Source organism: Rhipicephalus sanguineus, chromosome 2, assembly GCF_013339695.2.
Source record: "Rhipicephalus sanguineus isolate Rsan-2018 chromosome 2, BIME_Rsan_1.4, whole genome shotgun sequence".
In the NCBI taxonomy this organism is placed as follows: Eukaryota; Metazoa; Arthropoda; class Arachnida; order Ixodida; family Ixodidae; genus Rhipicephalus; species Rhipicephalus sanguineus.
This window is the reverse complement of record NC_051177.1, coordinates 48,878,404-48,903,021: the sequence shown is the minus strand read 5'-3', so window position 1 is coordinate 48,903,021 and position 24,618 is coordinate 48,878,404. Positions and strand designations below refer to the sequence as shown.

The window sequence follows — 24,618 nt, the reverse complement described above, 5'->3', positions numbered from 1 at the left end:
CTTCTCTGCTTTCTTCAGCCTGCTAAAAGATACGAAGTAAAATGCTTAAAATGGCAACCAAATCCACTCAGCATAAAACTGTCACTGAAATGAGCAGCCGTGGCAAGTGCAGGTATCCATAGTTACAAACACTGCAATATAAAGACGGACAAGCAAGGACACGACTAGCGCAGTGGACACGCGCCAACTGTCTGGCATTTAGCTCTTGATGATGCCGTGGCTGATGTACATTTGATGAGTTGCATCATGGTGCTCGTTGTCGAATGAGGCTCAAGATGGCATGACGGCACCGGCATACGAATAATTGCTTTTTTAAATACAAGTAAAGTAACAGCGTCCAGACCTCCCATTTTTCATGTGTCCTTTCAAATTAACCAAAACAGAAAATAGAGAGACAAAGAAAGAGACGAAAAAAGAAAACAAGCAATAATATCCATGAAAACACTGGAAGCGTAAGTGAAATTTTGTTGAACGTTGAAGAGAAAAAATACGAGTGGTTCTGCGTACCAAAATCAAAATACGATTATGAGTACGCTGTACTGGGAGAGTCATTAATAATGTCGACCACCTTAGATATTTTAGGGCGCGCGTAATTCAAACCACATCGGCGTATTTGCATTTCGTCTCCGTCGAAATGTGGCCGTCGTGACAAAGAATAGCAGCGAAACATCTTGGGAGTCGAGGTATCACGACAAGCGATGTTGACTCGTACGCCTCTGCTTGGAAAAGTGCCGTGAACCATGCCACGGAGTCACTTCTGAGCCTTTGCTTTTGGACACGCGTGCGAATAGGATTTCTCAAAGTAGGCTGACCTTCTACCTACCACAGCTCCCGGCACGTGGTGAGTGTGTCGCTTATCGCTTACTATGATGAGACTCTCAACAACGTCTCTCAGACTACCGAAAAAGGATCGTGCACGCGCACAACGATGTTTTTCATCCCTTCGGTCCAACACAAGTGCCTTTAGAGGGGGGATAAAAGCCACGAGCTAACCCGTTGTTAAAACCACCCGCCCGTGTCTTGCGTTGATTCCTTTTACCTTACCAGAAGAATGAAATATAAAGAACAGAGAAAAGGAAAGGCATAATCCCGCGAGAAGGTGGTTGGCCCCACGGTTGCCGGGGCAACCGTTCAACCTCATCAACGAGCAAAGCGGGTATCCTGAGCCACGTGTCGTCATACCTTCTTGCCAATTGCCCGATGTCGTCAATATTTCAATAAAGACGTTTGCACCGCCACCACCAAGGCGATTTCGATAGGAGAGGCCATAAATGGAAATCATTCTGAATATAACCTGACCTCCGGTGTTGCAACAAAGAATGTTCGGGTAAAGGAGAAACATATTGGTCGGTGAATTGTGTGATATCCAGTAGGAGTGTTCTATTGGTCTGTGCAAGCGGTAACGATGACAAGTGAAGCTTGTAAAGGAGCGAGGTCGCAAGAAGAGTGAAACCTGGGCTGGCGTCTTAACTCGGTCAAACGTGCAACGTTTCTTGTACTTGCTTTATGCAGATAGACGCCCTCCCATTCGCCGTTCCTGAATGCCATGTAGAATGCCTGGCTTCGATTCCGAGTCGAACCACTGATCTTTATTATTTTCAACCACCGCGATTTCTCCCCCACAACTGCAGCGCCGCCTACACCGACGCCGACACCAGATTTTATGCGGCACGAGCTCTTTCTTGACACCGAAGGCGGAGCGGCAAAGCGGCCAAGAGGGCTTTTCGAGGCGGCGAGTCCGCGTTCAGACCACACGGACCCACCAGCCACCTGGCATTGCGCACGTGGCATTGGCATTGCGTCTCCACCATAGGCGTGCGCACAGCGGGGTGGTGGGGGGGGGCACCCCCCTAATCACCTAAGAGGGGGGGGCGCAATGTCTGCCTCATACATTTTCCCCCCTACTCACCTAAAAGGGGGGGGGGGGGCAAATCTGCCTCGTACATTGACTTCATAGTGGGGGAGGGGGAGCGCTGCGATAAACCTTCGCCCCCCCCCCCACCTTATGAGGAACCCTGCGCACGCCTCTTACCACTAGAGCGCCAACGTTCTCGAGCTGGCTGCGGAAATTCTCGCGCCACTGCCGACCCTCAGCTGCTTCGCGCGCTGGCGCCTGTCAATGATGATAAGTTCGGACGAAGAAGACGATATACTTGGCGTTTCTTTAGTGGCGCATCTTGAACGGCTGACAGCGCGTGAAAAGTCACGTCGCCAACGTGGCTGGTGGGTCCGTCCCGCCTTTGACCAACGAGATACCATGGGCCACGCTGACGTTTTGTTGCCGCGCCTTCAGTCTCGCGACATGGAATACAAAGAGCGAGTGCCTATCATGAACTAATGCGAATTCATTTAGTGTTTTAGTGGTGTGCGCAACTGTAAATGATGAGTTGCAGGTGTTGTTCAAGGTGCCCGCTACATGCGTTTATTCCGCAGCTGTTTGAGGAAGTTCAGCGCAGAATCAGCGCAGAACACGGCCGCTCGCTCGGACATGGTTGACGCAATTTCCATTATCTCAACCGGATGTTTACATCTAAGATACACTAGCGCCACCGTCGCATGGCATTCTGATTGGCTGCGCCAAAGCGGAGAGCTTCGGCGGGCGGAAAAAAATCGGTCCCCGAGCGGTAGGGGCTAGCCGCCTCGTAATCCGCCTGCTTCAGGCGGTTTTCTCCGCTTTCCGCTCGCCCGCTTTTGCCACTTCGGCCGCTCCGCCTTCGGTGTGCACGAGCCTTTAGTTGTTATAAAGATAAATTGAGCGAATCGGCTACAATCGCTTGCCTACTGCTTTTATTATATCATAGTGATATGCAACTTCAAACGCTTCTTTCGTAAATAGCAAAGGTCACTTTGTACTGTCAAAGGTCACTTTGCACAATTTCTTTCGATGATCTGAAGAGTGGTCGCGAAGAAAGAATTACGAAAATAAAAAAAAACTCTTTCACTGGCGACATCATATATCATGAGGGCGCGCTGAAGACAGAGCTACACGAAACCTGCTCATTAGATTTGGAAACCTCGCGCAGAGAACTTTTCCTAAGGGCCCCTTGGATGGGCTTCATCTCAGCTTTCTCGGGGAAACGGGAACTTTAATAATGTGCAGTCATCCATTCCCAAAGTCCTACCCACGCATCAGGGTCTACTGCTCCTATCAGTTCCCACGTAGGATGCCAGCAGAACATGTTTCAGAAGCGTTGCAGCTTAGTCTAGGAAGCAAGGCTAGTAAACTCGGCTCACGAATCTTGCCGCAGGCAAAGGTTGTTACCAATTGTTTGATGCACTAAGGAATTTGGCGTCGGCATATAGGAAGTATATTAGAGTGATGTCCAGGGCCCAAGGGTCATTTCAGAACTAGGAAGAAAATCTTTTATTTTCGTTTACATGTATGCTACAAAATGTCCATTATGTGCAATGGTGTGCTCAGGTAAGGGCTGCAACTTTGCTAGAAACGTGGCTACATCCATCTCGACTCCCGTAGTACACATGCACAGTACAACAGTTGTCTGCACCAGGACATCGTTAAGTTTACTTTACTCAATCTTGTTGATTTTCCTCGTTTGTAGCGTTTATTACAAACAGTTCGTTGCAAATCGTTTGCTACATTCTTATCTCTATTAGTGGTAATTGAAAAGGACTATCAGTATCCACTGAAGGATGGCTAAATCTCCTTCCTCCTTTTTAAATTATTCTTCAGTAATAAAGAAGGATACTTCTACGCGAGAGGTCTTCTGAAGCTATATGTAAAGCCGACATAATTGCTACATAACTAAATGTTTTTTATGGTTATGCCAAGCGGGCTGTAAGTTCAACAAAGGATTAATGCTATACCCAAAGTGGAAGATAAAAGGAAATGGGGTCGACCGTACGCAACATGAGGTTAGATATATTTGAATAAGGTATCGATGTGCTTAAAAAAAAGGCGCAATTAGAATACCTCCGCGACGTTGGCATACTCATAAATTCACCAGTGCTCGTCAGCGACTTGATGACTTCATGGTACACTTAAGGTGGAATCAACTTGCAAGCATAGGCAACTGTAATGTAACTGCGAAAAACACTGATCTTTGCGGTAATGAAAGCGAAAACCATTACCTAACTTTACTGACATCTTACAGAAGTGGGATGCTAACCACCACGGCTGCCTACCGAGGAGCCCGCGTGACGCGAGAGAGTTGGGCCGGAAAGTCAGGCGGTCTCGAGTCACGCAGCATCGCGGGGAAGACCAATCCACTCGGGAGAAAATATTTCATTAGCGGCGTTGCGGCCTCAAAGACCACGCGAAACTAATTACCGGAGTGATGCGGACGGTACTCGAGTGGTCTGCGGATGACACCATCGCGGTCGTGCTAACGAGGAGTGAGTAAGTGAGCTGAAGAAGTGAGTTTACGAGCTAGTACAAGCAGAGTGTATTAACTTGCGAGCATACGAAAACAGCTCGCATTCAGTATCCTGAAGCGCGGACTGTGCGGCGCTAATGGGTCGCCGTAAGTAAGTGCCTTCGCTGGTCTTCTAAGAATTGAGTTTTGTCGATTCTTTATACGTTTATCTGTACGAAACGGCTGTTCTTCGAGTGGTGTAGTGCTCTAAAGAGGACGTGTTTCAGTCCACAACATTCTATCGCGCGTACAACCATCTTACCTTTAACAAAAACAGTAGCTTTAAGGGGAGGCACGTTGGAATAAATAATTACAGCCAACACTTTCAACCGTTATTTTCACACGAGTACCGAGTGACAGTCCCATTTCTCTTTCAAGCACTTCCAGTCGAGCATTTACTTCCGGTTTTCCGAACATTCATAAAAAAGCCTTCTTAAGAAATATAAATCGATGGCTACGGTTGAAGCTAGGAATTTTATGTTTATTGAATGACTGATTTTACTCTTGTACCCTTCACCTCTTTAACTGGCTTGCTTTCCTGATCCTGCACACCCTAACATTACGCTTTTTCAGCCAGCGCCATAGACAAGATTTATATTTCGAAGATTTTATCAGGCTGTTGGTAATAATTGGCGATAGGATGCGCTACGGCATTGGGAATTGACGCTGTCGCTGTTCCCGATATGCTGTGCCAGGCTTCTATAGCTTAGTCTAACATTTTTTTTTTTCAGGTTGTTCTGACACGGCTCCTCCTCACATTCCTTTTACTCGGTCTCCTCTCCGCTTCAGCTCCTTTAACTACTCCACCTGTCTCGATGTTTAAAACATTTGCAGGGTTTATATATTCAAAACAAATAGCGTATAAGTCGCAGTTATTTTACTTATAGTTTTTAATAACGACTAATAATAACAAACGCCGCCAGGGGCTGCTTCGTACTCCCACAAATGGTCAGTGTCCTTTGGAGAAAGCGCAACCGACAGCAGCGTCAATGTGCCGGGAAAAGGAATATTGATTTATCGCAATGCTTCCAAATGAAATTTCAAGAAGCAAAGCATTCTTTTATGGTTGTGTTTCTGTTCCTGGCGCATCAGTTACCCGCACGTTTCTCATATTACATTATTAGCATTCTTTATATTGCCTGGAAGGTTCTGCTGCGCCGTGCTTGAAGTGCACTCATAATGCAACGAAATCACGCGCAACATGCTGTTTTGCGAAAGTTCGTGGCCGTTGCAAACAGAAAAAAAAAAACCCTCCGAAAATTTTCTCTGCCTAAGGTGGTTTTTAACTGCTTCCAGGATCGGAGTCATGGCAAGCTTTCTGTACTTCAGCTTGTTTTGCAATGCCTTCGTGATCGGCCCACCTTTGACAAAGCGACGATGTCAAATGATGACGTCATCACGTGACACCACGTTCTGTGACGTCATAGTGATGTCACAAATTTTGGCGATCTATGACATCATGATGGCGTCATATGATGACGTCATCTCGTGATGATTATTTTTGTATCACTCGTGTTGACGCCGCCGACGACGCCACGGGACGCCGACGCCGACGGTCAATATCGTGTTTGATGAGGCATCTTAGGCTCTCGTTTTAATATTTCTCATCAAAAATCATTTAAAATCATCCAAAACCATCCACAAGAGAAAAAAAGATTCGATGCATATACGTCGAATAAAAACCGCGCCTCGCCATTTTCTTCAACGGGCCATTTCGTGTAGTATCCTCAACAACTTTGTAAAACGCGCACACCGCGCTTGCTCTGCTCGTCAGTTGCGACCCAGATATGTTCACATGGGTTATGCACCACATGTACGGTACATTAAGCGCGTAGTGCGTTAGTGGCGGAACAGCTACGACTTTTTCTTATACACCTTTTCATCTCTGAAGCGAGCTTGAATGTCCCTTGAAGGGTGCTTGGTCAGTGCTTTGCATTTACGTACTTTTTTGTGACTGTAACCGGGACGCCGAAAACCGTGACGCCGAAAGTTCGTAAAGCTTTACTTTCGCAGTGGGTCTCGTATTTCGGTGTAATCGTGTTAGCCGCCCAGAAGTTGTCCTAAGCGCTAAGCTCTAGCGACGTGTAGTGAGACCAGGCAGCGAGAGGTTGCCTCTTTCAGGAGCTTTCTGCCTAAGCGCGTTATGTGGAGACCGTTGCTTATAACATCCAGCAGAGAGGGATCTCGTTCTCTGAAATGCCGCAGGACCCCTGGTGTGCGCACTATGTAAATACGATAGCAGGCATTATTGCGCATAGCGCAATACTTCATATAGCACGGAAAGGCAAGCTCTATACTTCGAAGTAATCCGCTTAACAAAGCTGTTAGAGTAAAGAAAGCTCGAATAACAGCGGATTCCCAGCAGAAACTGGAAACGCACGAGACACATACCTGGGGAGATAGGGTAACCCAATCTTTTTCTTCGGTGGAACATAAGATACATGATGCTCTCGATATTGCAACATTTTAATGTCTGTTCGCATACTGCGAATAGATCGGCTGTCACTAAAGATTGACGGTCCCTAAAGAACTGTATCTGAAAAACTGCATCCCTTTCTATACGTTACATTGTTGTGTCCTAGCAATCATTCTTATTCGTAAAAGCATGAGAGGTCGCTAAAACGTTTGCTGAACTTTGCCTCCAGACATTCAAAAGATGTAAGAAATGAAATAGCTAGTGCATCTGAAGCGCTTATTAGAAGAAGGTTTTTCTCGCGTTGCCACAGCCCTTGTTTCAGAACGCATGAAAAGGATGATTATATTGTCCAGGGTACGTGTGCTTGCACAAAACCTTGAGAGGAGGAATAATAAAATATTTTTGGCGCACCTGAGACAAGCAAGGAAACAAGAGAAGAGAGGATAAGGCGCCCTATCCTGTCTTCTCTTGTATCCTTGGTTGTCTCAGTTGCGCCATAAATATTTTATTAAGCTACGCACCAACTCGCCCAACATCGCACTCTGTTGAGAGGAGGAAGATTAGATTTGTGGGTATGTCTTGCATTCGCCCTCTCTTAATAAATATAGACTAAAGCGCGATAAAGGGAACGGAAGGGAGATCAACCAGACAAACGTGCAGCTTACTACCATACACTGAAGATGAGGAAACGGAGAATAGAGAGAGTAAAGGGGATAGAATGTGATCACTGCAGGCGCACAGAATGACGCGCAGCAAGAGAGCAAGCGGTCATGTGCCGCTTCCTTCTTTGACGTAAGCGACTTCACACCTCTAGCATTCCAGTCGGAGATATTTAACGTAAGTGCGTAAAAGAGCGCGGTGAGCGATCCACGGTGATTACGGAACGAGTTCAAGCACTGAATTACGAGACTTCAACACTTGCAGAGCACTTCATGCTGTCGGAGTCTGCAAGTCACTCAAGGGCATGCGCATGGCGCCCATAAGAAACCGAAACATGGCAACACACTCTGTATGGGCAGCGGATAAAGGGTCAGCGGTGCGTTTAGTGCGGACAATAAGTTACGTAAGGCATACGCTGTCACGCGGAACGAGGCAGACGAGTTGGAACGACAGACAAATACACCAGAGAGGCGTTACGTAAAGCATAAGAACAAGTTCCCGAATTCCTGCATGGGCGCAGTTTATGTAAAGTTCCTTTTCGCTTCAGTCGCTTTCATGTGGGTCAAACAAGGTGCTCCTCAAATCAGATACTTATTGACCATATACCTTAGTTAACCGGTGGAACACCATCTAACCTTTGGTTACCATGTCTCGGTTCTAAATGTGCTGCTAAGTGTGAGGGCAGTGCTGTATTGTTCTGACATATGGATGAAGTTCACTGCACGCTTGTGGTGTGACATATACCGTTATTAGTGGTACCATGTGCGTAATTCAGTGCTAAACTATCTTTCACAGAGAGGAAGTGGCACGCCTGAACAGTTGCCTCTCGGGAGTGCCCGTACGTGCATGCAAGACTGAACAGTTGGCGTCTCCTGCGCTTGAGCACACGCAGATGATGTTTGTGTCATCCTTGTCCCGCCTTAGTGTGACCACGCAAGCTTTCAGGGGATAGTCGGCTATTAGAGTTATTTTGTTCGTTCTTACATGTGCCTGCGTTTCCGCGTACGCCTTTCCGTAGCACGAATATCGACCAACTTTCTCAGCTGTCTGTCAAACTAAAATATTAATCTGTAACGTTCACGAGAACTTCAGAGGGAAAGCTTCGCGTTTGAAGAAAAAGGAGTTGTGGTGAGAGCTTTCCCCTTGTTTTTCTTCATCCTCATCAACTGCGAAGCCTTCTTTGCAAGAAACCTGTACTGCTTCATTTCGCGCCTGTTGCTAAGCTGCAATGCATGAAAGTTTTAAGAACCCCGCCACGGTGGTCTAGCGGTTATGGCGCTCAACTGCTGACCCGAAGGTCGCGGGATCGAATCCCGGCCGCGGTGGCTGCATTTTCGATGAAGGCGAAAATGTTTGAGGGTCGTGTACTTAGTTTTAGGTGCACGTTAAAGAACCCCAGGTGGTCGAAATTTCCGAAGCCCTCCACTACGGCGTCTCTCATAATCATGTCGTGGTATTGAGACGTTAAACCGCAGATATTATTATTATATTATTAAAGTTTTAAGATTTCGTACCTGACAGCTTACGCACTGTTCTCCGTAAAATATGGTACGTTGGGTAAAGCAAACAATGCAGAAGAAAACGGTTTCATTCTTGTCGTATCGAAAATTCACCTTCAATATACAAGTGTCATCGGCTGTGTGCCAACAGGGGGGCTATACTAATAATAAAAAATGCTCTCGGTCTCACAATTTATTCAGCGCCAAGTTTATACACCTTTCGAAGCACGTGCGGCAAGCTTAGATGACGAAAAATAAGAGACGCTGTAGTGAATAGGGACGATTTCATGCTTCGGCCTCATAATTTGATATTCCGTACACTGAACGCGACCGCCTCAGCACGGGTCAGTGAACTGTTTAGCCACGAGCCAAAGGACTCACTTTTGCTACTTTTATGCGCCTGATTTAAAGCAGCTGTTGATGCTTGCGTATTTTTTCTGTTTCGCGAATCGGACATCCATCAGAAATAGAATTACAGGAAAAAAAGCCGAGCGAAACAGGCAAAATTCATGCATTGAAAACCGGTTACCACAAAGAAAAAAAAAAGAGAAGGAAAAAAGCATGCGTGACAGTAATATAGAACAGTGCAAATGGTATGCTAATTTCACAGGTTCTGTTTTTCTCTAAGTAAAATAAGAAAATCAGATTGCTCTTTCTAGAACTAAGTTATCATTGCTTATAACACCATGGTCCAGCTCATTTTCTTAAAACAATCTAACAAAGCTTTTCCTAATGTCGCAGCCAGTGAACGTATTGCAGCGAAGTTCACAGGGGGCGAGGTCAGAAGCCTCCTTATAAGAGCCGAAAATATCAATGAGCTCTAACAAATCGCATACAGGTAACTGAGTGTCCCTTAAAACTTTTAAAACGTGAAATATCATGGGAAGCACTTTATCCAATGGCAGGTCAATGGCTGAGAAAAAGCTGCGCCCCCTCTATCACCGAGAGTGCGATGAGACGGCCGTACGGATCAAAGTAAATGAACCAGACTCGCAAAAAAACAAAAAAAGAAATCTCACAAAACGCAGGCTCAGCTTTCGAATCTTGTGCAATATCAGAGTGCAACAGGGCTGAATCATGTGTGACACTGCTGGCTCACACTGGCTCTTCCTGTAAACATCGTTCTTCAAAAGACGGGGTCTGCGCACCGCTTGCCTCCCATTTCATTTCTCTCACTCGCCACGATATGCAATCTGGCGTTTATATATGGCTGCGGAAAGCTTCAATGGCAAGCTTTTCAAGTAACCTCGTTACATGAAAGCCGCACTCGTCGTGTACGAACGCACCAAAGTGAATGCAATTAACGCTGAATAAAAGAAAGAAAAGTTGTTTCAGTTTGATTTACTAGCCTATTGATAGTCCCGAGGACATTGCAGTCGTGCTATATGTAGACACTAAATGTCGCTGCGATAGTGCTGGAACCCGGCGTTTTTTGCAGCGATTCATTTCGTTCTCAATATTCACGCTCTTTCATTGGCAAAATCGAGCAACGAAGTAGAAGGCTGGCGTAACTCGTAACCCGAGCGCGCCAAAACAAGCGAACTCGGACAAAGGAAACCCGCGGGTAACGGGCGCTTTCCACAACCATCGCTGCGCATCGCAGAGGCGCGCGACGCGCGAGAGCGGTGCATGTGAAACGAAGCCGCGTCCGAGCGTCCTGGTGCCACTCGATCGCCGCGGGCCCCGCCGCTCAGTCGCTCGCATATGAAACAGGCTTTCGCTGTAACAGAAACGGAATGCGACGAAATACAGCTCTTTATTCTTTGTACTGTAAAGCACACAGCGTTTATTAGAGAGTCCACGTGACAGAAAGAACTATAACCTTACAATCGACGTCCTTTTTACGAAACTTACACTTAATGCTTCGGAGGGAATAACGTGTGTCTGCGAAGTGCTCTCGTAATCCTTCTACTTGATAAGCTAGGCGCATCGCGTTCCTGAAAGTGACAGGCCCGGCTCTCTCGCCTATTTATTATTCAGGCGAGTAATTAGGTTTCGGGTGTCCTAGTGAACCCACCCTGGTTCGGATGAGAGAGGCGTCAGTAGGCATTAAATCTGTCTCCCCACAGCACGCTCTTTGGTGACAGTGTGCCTAGCAACCGGGCACTCCTATAAATTCAGCCCTAAACTGACGCACCTCAATTATACGGCGCCACCGATTAGCATCGCCATCTGTCGGAGCTGCCCGCAGCTTAAAAGGCCGCCCGCGGATCGAACATCCACTCGCTTGGATGAACCGCAGACAGCTGTCGCTGTTTGGCGACGAACGAGAGCTTTTTAAACTGTCTCCGTTGATTGAGCGGATTAACCTATGAGATTTCTGTGAAAAAAGATTTCAGCGAGACTTAGACGTTCACAGGAAAAGAAAACGGAGAGTTGAAGTGAATAAGAAAAATTTTGAAACCAAGACAATGCTAGAGCTAGCGTTTTAACAAGGGTACTTCTCGTGAGGGCAGCATCCCCTGCTGATTACCACACCATACTATGGAATATCACGCCATGCCACATGATATCTGGTTGTAAATCGCCATAAAAACACAGCGCTAATTTAAATATGGACAGGGAAACTCCACACGAGGACGGGCGCTGACTGCCAACAAAGCTTTTATAGAAAAGAAAAGAGCGGAGCTTCCTACAGCAACCTTAACCATCTACCCATATGCTTTTATCAGCAGTACCACGTGCAGCTGCAACCATCTTCCTCTCTAACCCTTCCCCACCCACGTCTCCCCCCTTTCATAAGCTATGTATTTGTGCACGCACAATAAAAGCTTTGGAGGCAGTCAGCGTCAGTCCTCGTGAGATGCTTCCCTGTCCATGTTTATATTAGCGCTGTGTTTTTATGATGGATCCGTACCAACGAGCTCGCATCAAAACACTTCGAAGACATCTTGTAAATCACAGCACCACTCGATTTTAAAAACGAGAAAACAGGGAAAACACAAAAGAACAAGAGAGAATAGCGACAATAGAACTAGCAAGCTCGTATTCCTTTTCATTTGTTCAACCTGAACGCCGTTTTTACTACTTTTTTGACTGACTCTTAGAAACATTTCTATTAAAAGTATGGCTACAATGCATTCAAGTTTCATTCTGCGTTGCAGCAATATTTTCCCCCTCTAATCTTAGTGAAATAGTCATGTATGATCTTGACAGTTAAAAGTCTAAACAAAATGACGTTTGTTGTACCTATGGCCACGGGACTAATTTGAGTGTATCTCGCTTACCTGCAACCGTATTAAAGTGGCATAACAGTACAGAAAAAAAAATAGATCTTCCATCCTTAGCCTCCGGCTGTTAGATAGCACTTGTTTGCCTTTATCACGAATCATATCCCACTCTGCCAGCATGTGACGACTTCAAGCGACCAGCTCATTGCATTTCACCCCACAACAATCCAAATGCCGTTTATCCCCCAGCGTGCTTGCGCAAAACTTTTTCAGTGCTCCTCTTCCTAGCATAGAGGCGAAGATTGGAATAACCTACACAACTATCCTCATTCTCACCAGCTGTTTGCACCAGGGTGGAAGCTACGAGGTGTAAACAGACCACGTGCCTGCGCAGAAAAACATAGTTATCTTTGTAGCATTATAGCTGAAGAAGGTTAAGGAAACTGAGTTTGTTTGGCACGTTCTACGTCACAGCAGTACGCGATACGCTAATGAAGATTTGCATGTATGTCATAAGCATTTAAATATTGTATCGATAACAGCCGATAATTGTGATGGCGAACATGGATGCGCCCAAACAGACGCGATCGCCCGCTTCGATCTGAACTCGTGCTTGCTATTTGCCTACTGTCCTGTCAGCAATAAATACGTGGTGGAATCGGCTATCGCTTGGTGTCATCTCACGCTGCGGACAAAGTATCAGGTACGTTTGGCCTTATTAGTGAGATAGCTGTTTGTTCAGCCACGCGTTCTAAGCCTTGTCCCTTAAAACTTGAGAATGATTCTTGGAAACAGTGCAAGACAGACACGAATACATTGCTGTCGAAGCGTCAGGACGCAAATATAACGCAAACACAAGCGTCGGTTTAGAACTTAAAGGGACACTAAAGAGAAATAATGAATTGGTTTAGATTGATAAAGTGTGCTCGGAGAACTCTTGTGTAGTTTATTTCACCACCATAGGTTTATTATTAGCGGAGAAAACCAAGTTCAAGGTTTCCTATTTAAATTTCGCGCCGAACTTTGTAATTCATGACGTAAAACATTTCAAAGAGCATATAACGTATTTTGGCGCCACTGGCTCGACGGAATTTCGACAAACTCGTTTTATCAAGTCTCTGGCCCCCTCAGAGGACAATGTACTTCGATTTAACCGATTAGGAACTACGTAGACCCAAGCAGGCGCCGTCAAAAATGTGTGACGTCACGGCAAATGGTGCGGGAATTCCAAGGTGGCGTCGCCACCTGTATTTTCTTTTTGCGCATTTTCTCGCTTATTAAGCGTCTTCTCGCAGCAAGCGTGGTGTTTTTGGTATCGTGGAAGGCCACTTTACTAATGCGAGAAAAATTGCTTTGCTCTTTAGTGTCCCTTTAAGGGCCGCAGAGCTCACGACGGCCGCTTCGTGATTTCGACGCGCAAGGAACCAGCTTAGACGGTTGCTGCCATGCTGTTTTTAACACGAAAGTGTTTTATGCCGGGGTGCACCAAAACTTTCATGACGCCTTTCCGTCACGGAAATATGTCAGCAAAATGAACGTCATCAGATGGCAAAGAAAAAACTATAAGAAAAACTTCTGTTCACAGGAGTCGAAGCCGTGACCTCTCGGTCCTCTACGATGGCTGGCGGGCGTTTAGCCCACTGAGCTACCTCCAAACCTTCTTCTTCCTTTATTGGAGCTACCGACAAACACATAACGGAGGATACATGAACGCGCCTTTTATCTTTCCCACTTTCCTTTCACAATGCTATAGGCACCCGGCAATGCAGTTTCCGAGATACGATGGTAGCGCCAGAAAACACACCCTAGCAAGTAGACGCTGCAAAATCGAGTGTCTATCCTCCGCATCCTCCATGTTCAGAAACGCTCCTTGACTTGAACGTGACTTCCCACCGCCTCAATGCAGTGCGTTTGAAACGCGTTTGTAGCGTTTGTGCTGCCTTGGCACAGCCTGAAAAGAGCGCGTTCTAAACGCGTTTGTGCTGCATTGAAGGCGGTGGCAACATCCGAACAAACGTAGGAAGCGTTCGTTGAAAGAGGCGCCCAAAAGGGAGACACTTGAGTGGGTCGATGTGTCCAGCGAGCGTTTCATTTTCTTGGTATCCGTGGCGGCTGGTGCCCTCAACACTTAGGCGTTCGATAAGAGCTCCATCGCGCCCTCTGGTCAGTGACGGGTGCCTATTGGATGGATGGATGTTGTGAGCGTTCCCTTTATAACGGGGCGTTGACATGTGTGCCATCGGGCTCGATAAAAAAATTTGCAGTGGCTTAGCTCGGCTATGCCAGGATATACGTAGCGTTAGCAAAGGTTCAGCTGATTATTCTGAGCTTTCCAGATTTCCGCAGCACGTTTAGCTTTCCGCCGCACGTTTAGCGTTCCTCTGTTCATTCTTCTTACGCTGAAGCGCTAATTGCCAGGCAACTACTTCGGGATCCGATGACATAAGCTTCTCGGCTCTTCTGCGCCGTTGAGCAGCATTTGCGCTCTCCTTCTCCATGGCGTTACCCACCTGCAAACGCCAGTCAGAGGCGCTATCAAGCGGCACCAGCGCACTGTCAGACGGCGACTGCACAGCGAAGGCGAATACACCATCTCCCGCTAAAGGGGACCATGAGTAAATGCGAAGCCGGAGCACTTGCACGATCGCGTTCCGTTGGCGTTCGTTGGGCATGCTACCGAGCTCGCGTCGTGGAACGCGAAGAGCGACGCTAAGCGCGTCGTATCTTCCATCTAGCCTGGCCGTTAATTCTCACAGGGCGAGCGGGGAACGCGGTCGACAGGCGGGCGAGAGGGGGCAGCGTAGGAGAGGAGAGAGAAGGGGAGGGGACGCGCATGCGCTCGAGCTCATCGCGGCATTGCGCAGGAGAGAATTTTGGCATGTCTAGCCCGCGTTTCAGAGGAAAAGTGGAAAGGGGGAGGGGAGAGGGGAAGTGGAGAGGGTAATGGGATAGGTGAGGGGAGAGAGAAAGTGGAGAGGGGAGGGGAGAGGGTGAGTGGAGAGAAGAAATGGGAGAGGGTGGATGACAGGGGGAATGGTGAGGGGGAGTGAAGAGGATGTGTGTGGAGAGGGTATGCGCATGCGCAGTAAGGGTGGTCACGCCGCACACCACCACCGGATTGAGCTCCGCCTTAAAGGGGCCCTGCAACACTTTTCGAGCATGCTCAAAAAGCGCTGCCGATCGGTAGTCGAGGCTCCCGAGAACACGCGAGCCAAATATTACAGCGATGCGCACGGCCTGGAATTTACAATAAATTCTCAAAGTCAGCTGAAAATCGCTCCCTCTTCTCTCGACAAATGATGTATTAGTCCGCAAAATATGACGCGATTGTCGGCGGTTCCACCATTGGCTGATGTTATAATCACGATAACACCTTCATTATTACTTTCGTTGTTAATTTTGAGTTCAATAAGTAGATAATATGTATGTTTATATTCTGTTATCGCGTTAAAAACACCGAACAAACATTAATATTAGCACTTCCGGTCTCACCGACAGCTCGTAGTTGCGTGGTTCCGTTTTCTTCGCCATGCGCAGTGCCAAAAACGTGAATATTTCTGTGCTTTTGACCATCGCCGGTTGCCGTTGAGAGTGGCAGCCGTTCGAGTGTTGCCTCGTCAGCTGAGAACTGCATCGTCGGCACGTTCTCACGACCGACCGAGGCGCGGGCGCAGCGTGTCTCCGATAACAATGCTGGCGTCCGGTAATGGCGGCGCTTCGGGGTCGTCTGCCAGTGCCGTCTTACGAGGCGGTGTATCGGAGTATGGGCCGAAACCGATCTCAGCTGCCATTCGTTCCAAACGAGCGCGCAGGTTTGCTTCGATGGTTGGCAGAGCGATGAAAACACAACGGCGTTCGAGGTGCACACCCAACATTACCAAACCGACGCGCAGTTTTCAAGCACGCGCGATACGGCTCCGCTCGACGAGAACGACGCAAGCCGACCGGAAGTGGCGGCACAGACCACGTGGTTGCGCCCAGACGTCAGAGAGAAAAAAATGAAGAAAAAAACTCCGCCGGCGCTCTTGGGCGGAGCCTCGCTCCTCTGCGCTGCCTTCCTCGACTCGCTGCCTCGCTTTCCGCGCGCTCGCGGCGTTGAGTTGAGGGAGAAAGCTGCGGAACGTGATCTCTATAATTTGGTAACACCACTTAGACTTGACGGATTCGAAAATTTTTTGCGGCATATGACTCGTGAAGAGTCATACGTCAATAATGAGACTATTCCAATATAACTAAGAAAGGTGTTGCAGGGCCCCTTTAAGATACTTCGCATCTAATAGCTGCGCGCCGCCATGGCTACGACGTCACCCCTCTCTAATGCACAGAGCAGCAGCGGCGAGTCGCGCGCGCATGCGCAGCACGGCTCATGATGACCCCCGCGAAACCTGCTCTGGCTAGGCAAGTGTAGCTAACGCTACAAAAAAAAAAAAAAAACGCGCCGTTGCTACAACCGTCCCATTCGGCGCGCTTCCAATAGAAGTGTATTTTGGTCAACCCTTGAACACACCGCGAGGTGGTGGCTTTAGCCTAAGCATCGCTCATAGCATCCATCCATATCGAAAAATAGCTCTCCGACGCTCGTCTGGCTGTCACACCGCGTTCCCCGCTCGCCCTGTGAAAAATTAACCGCCAGGCTAGCGTTTCTCTTCGCGTTTCACGACGCTTTGAAGGAGTGCGTATGGAGTATCACTAGGTAGGCAAACTCACTCATGAGTCGACTCACTCAGACTCAGATCAGACTGTGCGTCTGAGTCTTAATATTTTGGTGAGTTCGAGTCCGAGTGAGTTCGGTTGAAGAAAATTTTAGTAAGTCAGAGTCCGAGTGAGTCCACTTGAGGAAAATATTGGTGATCCTGAGTCCAAGTGAGCCCGAAGCGCGAAATATATTTCTTGAGTGAGTCTGAGTGAGCTCCACCTCTGTTGACGACTTATTGTCCTATCTACTCATCTTCAGCCTTACTGTTAATTAGCCTTATATGGGCTTGCGTTTACACTGAAGTCTATTTACATATATCTCAGCAAACGAGCATTCATGCTCTACCTCAATATTTATTGATCAGAGGCGTAAATTAGGAGAAATGGTGCCGTGACACCACCCCCCACCTCCCCGCACACTCTTTCATGAGAAGCCCTTGATAAAAGTATCTCGTGTGAATCGCGTATTTCCTAAAAATGTGCTTACTGGATCGATATATGATAATGATATATGTGATGATAACTCGTATTTGAAGGTACAAGATAAAAACGCGTATCGCAGATCACTGATTATGTGAGATATTGGCGTCAGAGATGATAGACGCTGTGATCGAAAAAGTTAATTTTACGCCGACGGACTCATGAGTCGACTCACTCAGGCTCACTCAGACTCAGGTGAAGCCGTGAGCCTGAGTGTGAGTGAGTCCGGCTGAGTAATATGTTGGTGAATTTGAGTCTTAGTGAGTCCGACTGAGAAAAAATTTACCGCCATATCCACGAAGTGAATGATGTTAGAGGAGCTTGCTCGGAGATGATCGAGTAACCCGCGAATGCTCCGTGCACATTCCTCTACCATCATATATAGACGTGACAACGTTGTTATGCATGCATTACATCCACAATGTTTATTAATTTACGGTTGGATGCACTATATACATTTTGATGAAGTATATATACATTTGGATGAATTAAACATTATATATACGCAAAAGATGTTGTTTTACCAAGTTCAAGAAGGGCGTCCCTCGATGAGTTCGGCGACTGGTTTCTTTTTAAAGATGATTGCTTTAGGATGGATGAACTATATGTATTACATATGCACGAGAGATGTTTTAGGGGCGAAGCTCCTTAAGGCGGCACCCGTTCGTCCCTCGTAATCGTCGTCATCGTAGTAGTCCGTAACAAGTCTTACGCTTTGACCTCCAAGGTGGTGCCGGTGGGAGATTTCTCCTGTGCGTTGTTGAACAATAAAAAATTCGCAGCGTGCGCGTTAACTAAAAGCCGAATTCTTCTGTCTCTCATTCCCCATTAGCAGCCATTGGCATGTTCCAGTAGGAAACGTTAGTAGAAGTAGAAGTGTAAGTGTTAGCTAAAAGCCGACTTCTTCTGTCTCTCATTCCCATTAGCAGCCATTGTTTACCTCCAAGGTAGTGCCTGGTGAGATTTCTCCTGTGCGTGATTAAACAATAAAAATTTTGTTCAAAACGCCGTTGATTGATGAAATAAACCAACGAAAGACGCCAGATGTTTTGTAAAAGCAGAACGAAAGAACGCCAGATGTTTTTCTTAAAGTGTAGTAGTAGTAGCTGTATGTAGCCACCTCGCCCGATCGTCAACGGGCGAGGTGCACCGGCAACGGCGCGAGGACCCTGCCGTACGAGAGTTAAATCACACTAAAAGACATACTATGCGGGCGATACACTCTAGTGAGCTTTCAACTTTTCGTCTTAATGTACATGATAAAGAAATTATTTCTACGAAAAACGCAAGGCACACCTTGAGCAATATATTTGGTTTTGGGACGCTAAATGGAACCATGAGGCGATGCGAAGCCGGAGCACTTGCACGATCGCGTTCCGTTGGCTTTCGTTGGGCATGCTACCGACCTCGCGCTTTGGATGGACACACGAGCCGACGAGCGCGGCGTGGCGAACGAAAGAGCGAAACGAGCAAACGCGTGTAACTCTGCTAGCGTTCGCTGTAGACGCATGCACAGCTGCAAGGCCACAACTAAATTTCGACCTCTGCGTGATTTATTGACTATTTAACAATTGAAGGCAAATTGCATATCTTTCTTTGCAATCAGGCATACAGCATGGAGCTCATGCGCCTTTGAACAATGGGAACACCCTCCCATTCGTTCCCAGCAAACATTAGGTTGCAACTGCTTTGCACTTCACACGAGGGCTTCGAATTACGTCAAACGTCCCTTCCTTCTCCCCGCGTGTGTTCCCCGCTTTCGTATGTAAAAGGGAGACCCGTATAACAAGTCATTCAGTTCATTAAGACTGCCATGAGTAGACCACGAAAATTAAAGACACCAGAAGTACAGCGTCAATACAATGCTTGACAAAAGGAACCAATTCATCTTGCTGAAAATGGTCACGGAACCAATCACGGTCCACCACAGCAACAACGAAGCTATTATCACTACCATTACTCTAAAGTAATAATAAAACATAGCCCCCATAAGCATGTGTGGTGTTTGATATAGCTTCGCTGGACATTCACGTTCGCAGGGCGGGATGGCAGCCAATCTTTTTCCCCACCCTTCAGGTGTGCATAAAGACAACCACTCAAAATATTCTAAAACGAAGATTCATCCATAAAAAAATTGGAAGAAGAAACTCTACAGTGAGCGTAAATTATATCCTGACTTCATTACCATCAAAAATGAATCTGATTGGCATCTGCTTAAGAAGGTGCTATAACTTTCTCAACGTGTACTGTACAAAGTAGAAATAAAATACCAAGGCATTACTTGATGTATTCAAATGCGAAGTCGCCCTCGTGCTACAGTATACAAAACCTTTTTTTTTTGTCTTTAGTTCAAACACGTAGTGGATATTAGTTTTAAGTACTGAAATAAGGACGTATGTTTCTGTCAGACAGGACGTTCAGACTCATGAGAAGTATATTTCTTTTAGAACATCTCATTCATTAGCAAACGTGTTTTAGGCCATCACGGAATGTCCAGCGTGGCTCTGTTCAAGTACTCAAGATTTTAGGGCCGTAGCTCCTCTTAGTCTAACCTTGTCCCTTGTCAGGCGTAACCGCCAGTGGCAGTAGCGCCCGAACAGTATAATAGATGGCTCTGTCTCATAGAAGTACATACAAATTGCAGTTCAGGGACGATATTCTAGATGGCGCTGTACACAATCTGTTTACAGATTGTGTACAGCGCTTTACTGTTTGAAGCGCTTTACTGTTTGAAGCAAGGTCGGGCTGCCTTAGAACGCGTAGTTATAAAGCGAGATTTAGTAACGAAGAAGAACAATGTACATGCTGCGGGGGAACTAAGGAAACGATGGAACATGTACTGATTGAATGTGGCGATATTCACCCAGGTATACGTGTGGGCACGAGTCTACATGAAGCCTTGGGTTTTAGGGACAACAATGGAAAGCTGAACACGTCCGCGATAGAAATAAGTAAGAGACGGTTAGAGTATTGGTGGCAGAAAAGTAGAGATAAAGAACAAAAATAAATAATGGGGGAAAAATAAGGTCATTCTGCCTTAAGAGGCAGAGAGATGGACCGTGAATTTATATTTTTGGTATAATAACATAGACTTAATCAATGTAGATAAGGTATTAGGCCAACATGAAACAAGGAAGTTTTTTTTTTTTTTTTTTTTTTCTTCGAGCCTGGTGGCAGACATGTCACCGCCCCGTTTTAAAGGGGACGCTCATAGCATCCATCCATCCATCCGTCATCACCATTTCTCGTCTCATTTCCTAGATGGCGTTGGTCTCATAGAATTGTTTGCAATATGGCGCTTGTGTGAATCGACACTAGATGGCGCTGGAAGTGCCGCTGCTCTACGTAGCTTACCTAGCTACGTAGCTTATCTAGATACGTAGCTTATATAGATATCACCGGGGCGTATGACAACGTTAATCAGGAAATTTTGTGGGATATATTGAAAGAAGTGGGCATAGGGGACGGCAGTATACAGCTTTTGAGGAAAATATACCGAGAAAATATAGTTTGTATAGAATGGGAAGGAATAAGTAGCAAGGACAGCGTTGAAATTAGCAAGGGGCTGAGACAGGGATGTCCTTTGTCCCCACTGTTATTCATGCTGTACATGGTGAGGATGGAAAAAGCGCTAGAAGGTAGCAACATTGGATTTAATTTGTCACACAAACAGGTCGGCACGATAGTTGAGCAGAAGCTTCCAGGTCTATTTTATGCTGATGATATTGTCTTATTTGCGGACAGTCAAGATGATATACAGCGACTGGCAGATATATGCGGAAGGGAATGTGAGGCTCTAGGACTAGGATTTAGTGCAACAAAATGTGGATTGATGGTATTCAATGATCACGAAGACCATGCGGTTTTAATACAGGGCCAAAAAATACTGAGGGTATGCGAGTACAAGTACCTCGGAGTATGGGTAAATGAGGGGGATAGATATATGGAGGTACAAGAGAAAGCATCGGTAGCAAAGGGAAAGAGGGATGCTGCAATTATGAAGCACAGAGCTTTATGGGGATACAATAGGTACGAGGTGCTTCGAGGGCTGTGGAAGGGTGTGATGGTCCCGGGGCTTACATTTGGGAATTCAGTGCTGTGCGTAAAGCCAGAGGTACAATCAGGAATGGATGTAAATCAAAGGACGGTGGGCCGCCTCGAGTTGGGCGCTCACGGGAAGAGGACAAATGAGGCTGTAAAGGGTGATATGGAATGGACAGGCTTTGAAGTGAGAGAAGCTCAGAGCAAAATGAGATTCGAAGAGAGGCTGAGGAAAACGAAGAAGAGTAGATGGGCAGAGAAGGTTTTCAGGTATTTGTATAGAAAAAGCGTTGACACGCAGTGGAGAAAAAGAACTAAGAGGCTCACCAGTAAAAATATACGGCTAGCAGTGCGGGCGATATGGCAACAAGGAGCATTAAGCGGAAGGTCAGAGAGGCGGAGAGGACTTATTGGATGGCAGCGATGGAAAAGAAGCCGGTTCTGAGTAACTACCAAAAGGGAAAAAACGAAATAAGGAGGGAAAGGGTTTATGATAATTCAAGGGGAAGCGCTTTACTGTTTGAAGCAAGGTCGGGCTGCCTTAGAACGCGTAGTTATAAAGCGAGATTCAGCAACGAAGAAGAACAATGTACATGCTGCGGGGGAACTAAGGAAATGATGGAACATGTACTGATTGAATGTGGCGATATTCACCCAGGTATACGTGTGGGCACGAGTCTACATGAAGCCTTGGATTTTAGGGACAACAATGGAAAGCTGAACACGTCCGCGATAGAAATATGTAAGAGACGGTTAGATTATTGGTGGCAGAAAAGTAGAGGTAAAGTACAAAAATAAATTATGGGGAAAAATAAGGCCATTCTGCCTTAAGAGGCAGAGAGATGGACCGTGAATTTCTCTCTTTTTTGTATAATAACATAGATTTAATCAATGTAGATAAGGTATTAGGCCAACATGAAACAAGGAAGTTTTTAAATGCGAAGCATTTCTTAGCGAACTTCTGCGACTTTGAGCGTATCTATCTATCTATCTATCTATCTATCTATCTATCTATCTATCTATCTATCTATCTATCTATCTATCTATCTATCTATCTATCTATCTATCTATCTATCTATCTATCTATCTATCTATCTATCTATCTATCTATCTATCTAGCCGCCTACGACTTTGTGCTCTCCTGGCCGTTTCGTTAATCGGATGTATACCAAAATTGGTGTGTCATAACATGGCCTTATTACGAACATAAATGATAGGTCATATCATGAAAAACATGATACGCATGTCATGAACAGCATGATTTACATTCCACGGCCTTTGGGCTCCCTGGCCGTTCCGTTAATCGGATGTATACCAAAATTGGTGTGTCATAACATAGCCTTATCACAAACATAAATGACAGGTCATATCATGAAAATCATGACACGCATGTCATGAACAGCATGATTTACATTCCACGGCCTTTGGGCTCTTGCGGCCGTTCCGTTAATTTCATATTTACCAAAATTGGTACGGCGTGACAAGAGTTCATGACGAACATAATCACAGGTCCTACCATGCAAATCATGACGCGCATGTCATGTGCAGCATGATTTACATGACATGGTCTCGGGGCGCTCGCGGCCGTTTAAATGAAGGGATACATGCGAAAACTGGTATGACGAGACATTTCTGTAGGACGAACATAACTGACACGTGGTAACATGAAAACCATGATATGCATGTCATGTATGACATGATTTACATGCCACGCTCATGGCGCACTCGCGGCCGTTTCGCTAGATTGATATACGCCAAAATTGGTATTGTGCGATGTGACTTTATGAAGAACATGAATAACAGGTGGTAGCATGAAAACCATGACATCCATGACATGTATGTCATGATTTACATGCCACGCTAATGGTGCATTTGCGTCCCTTTCGCTTGCGTGATATACACCAAAATTGGCGTTACGCGACACGACTGTATGACGAACGTAAATGAGACGTGGTAACATAAAAATCATGACATGCAAATCATGTGCGACCTGATTTACATGCCACGCTCATGATGCGCTAGCGGCAGTTTCAGTAGATTGATATACACCAAATTTGGTATTGCGCGATATGACTGTATGAAGAACATGAATGACAGTTGGTAAGATGAAAACCATGACATGCATGTCATGTATGTCACGATTTAATTGCCGCGCTCATGATGCATTCGCGGTCGCTTCGCTAGCTCGATGTACACCAAAATTGCTATTGCGCGAAGCGACTGTACGACGACGGTAAATGAGACGTGGTAACATGAAAATCATGACATGCATGACATGCACGACATGATTTACATGGCATGCTCATGACGCACTTATGCCGTTTCGCTTGCTTGACACACCAAAATTGGTATTGCGCGACGCGACTGCATGACGAACGTAAATGAGAGGTGGTAACTTGGAAATCATGACATGCAGCTTATGTATGTCATGATTTACATGCCGCGCTCATTGTGCATTCCCGGCAGTTTCGCTAGCTTGGTATACACCAAAATTGATATTGCGCGACGCCACTGTATGACGAACGTAAATGAAAGGTGGTAACATGATAATCATGACATGCATGAAATGTACGTCATGATTTACATGCCATGCTCATGGCGCACTCGTGGCCGTTTCGCTAGATTGATATGCACCAAAATTGGTATTGCGCGATGTGACAGTATGAAGAACATGAATAACAGGTGGTAACATGAAAACTGTGACATGCATGTCATGTATGTCATGACTTACATGCCACGCTCATGGTGCATTCGCGGACGTTTCGATAGCTTGATATACACCGAAACTGGCATTGCGCGATGTGACTGTATGATGAACATTAGTGACAGGTGGTAACATGAAAAACCGTAATAGTCATGTCGTGTATGGCATGATTTACATGCTCTACTCATGGTGCACTCGCGGCCACTTTGCTCCTTTGATATACACCAAAATTGGTATTGCGCGATGTGACTGTATGACGAACATAAATGAGAGGTCTTAACATGCGAATCATGTTATGCATGTCATGTACGGTATGATTTACATGCCACTGTCATGGTGCGCTTCCGGCCGTTTTGTTAACGTGATATATACCAAAATTGGTATGGCATGACACGAGTGCGTGATGAACATAAACGACAGGTCATGCATTTATATACCAGAATATGCGTTTCATTGGCATGGTGTACACTAGATTGTGCATGCATGCGTGCATGGCAAACATGCGATATATGGTGGACTAGATGCCATGGCATGAATGATTTCATTTGGCTCAAATACAAACAAGGCGATGTATGCAGCT

General features: G+C 46.1%; 1 protein-coding gene across 1 annotated transcript in view; it reads right to left on the bottom strand.

Annotated features, from left to right (window-relative positions):
* LOC125757341 (uncharacterized) overlaps nt 1–24,618 on the bottom strand; it is a 48,130-nt gene that overhangs the window by 19,384 nt on the left and 4,128 nt on the right. The gene's annotated exons all lie outside the window — the stretch shown is intronic.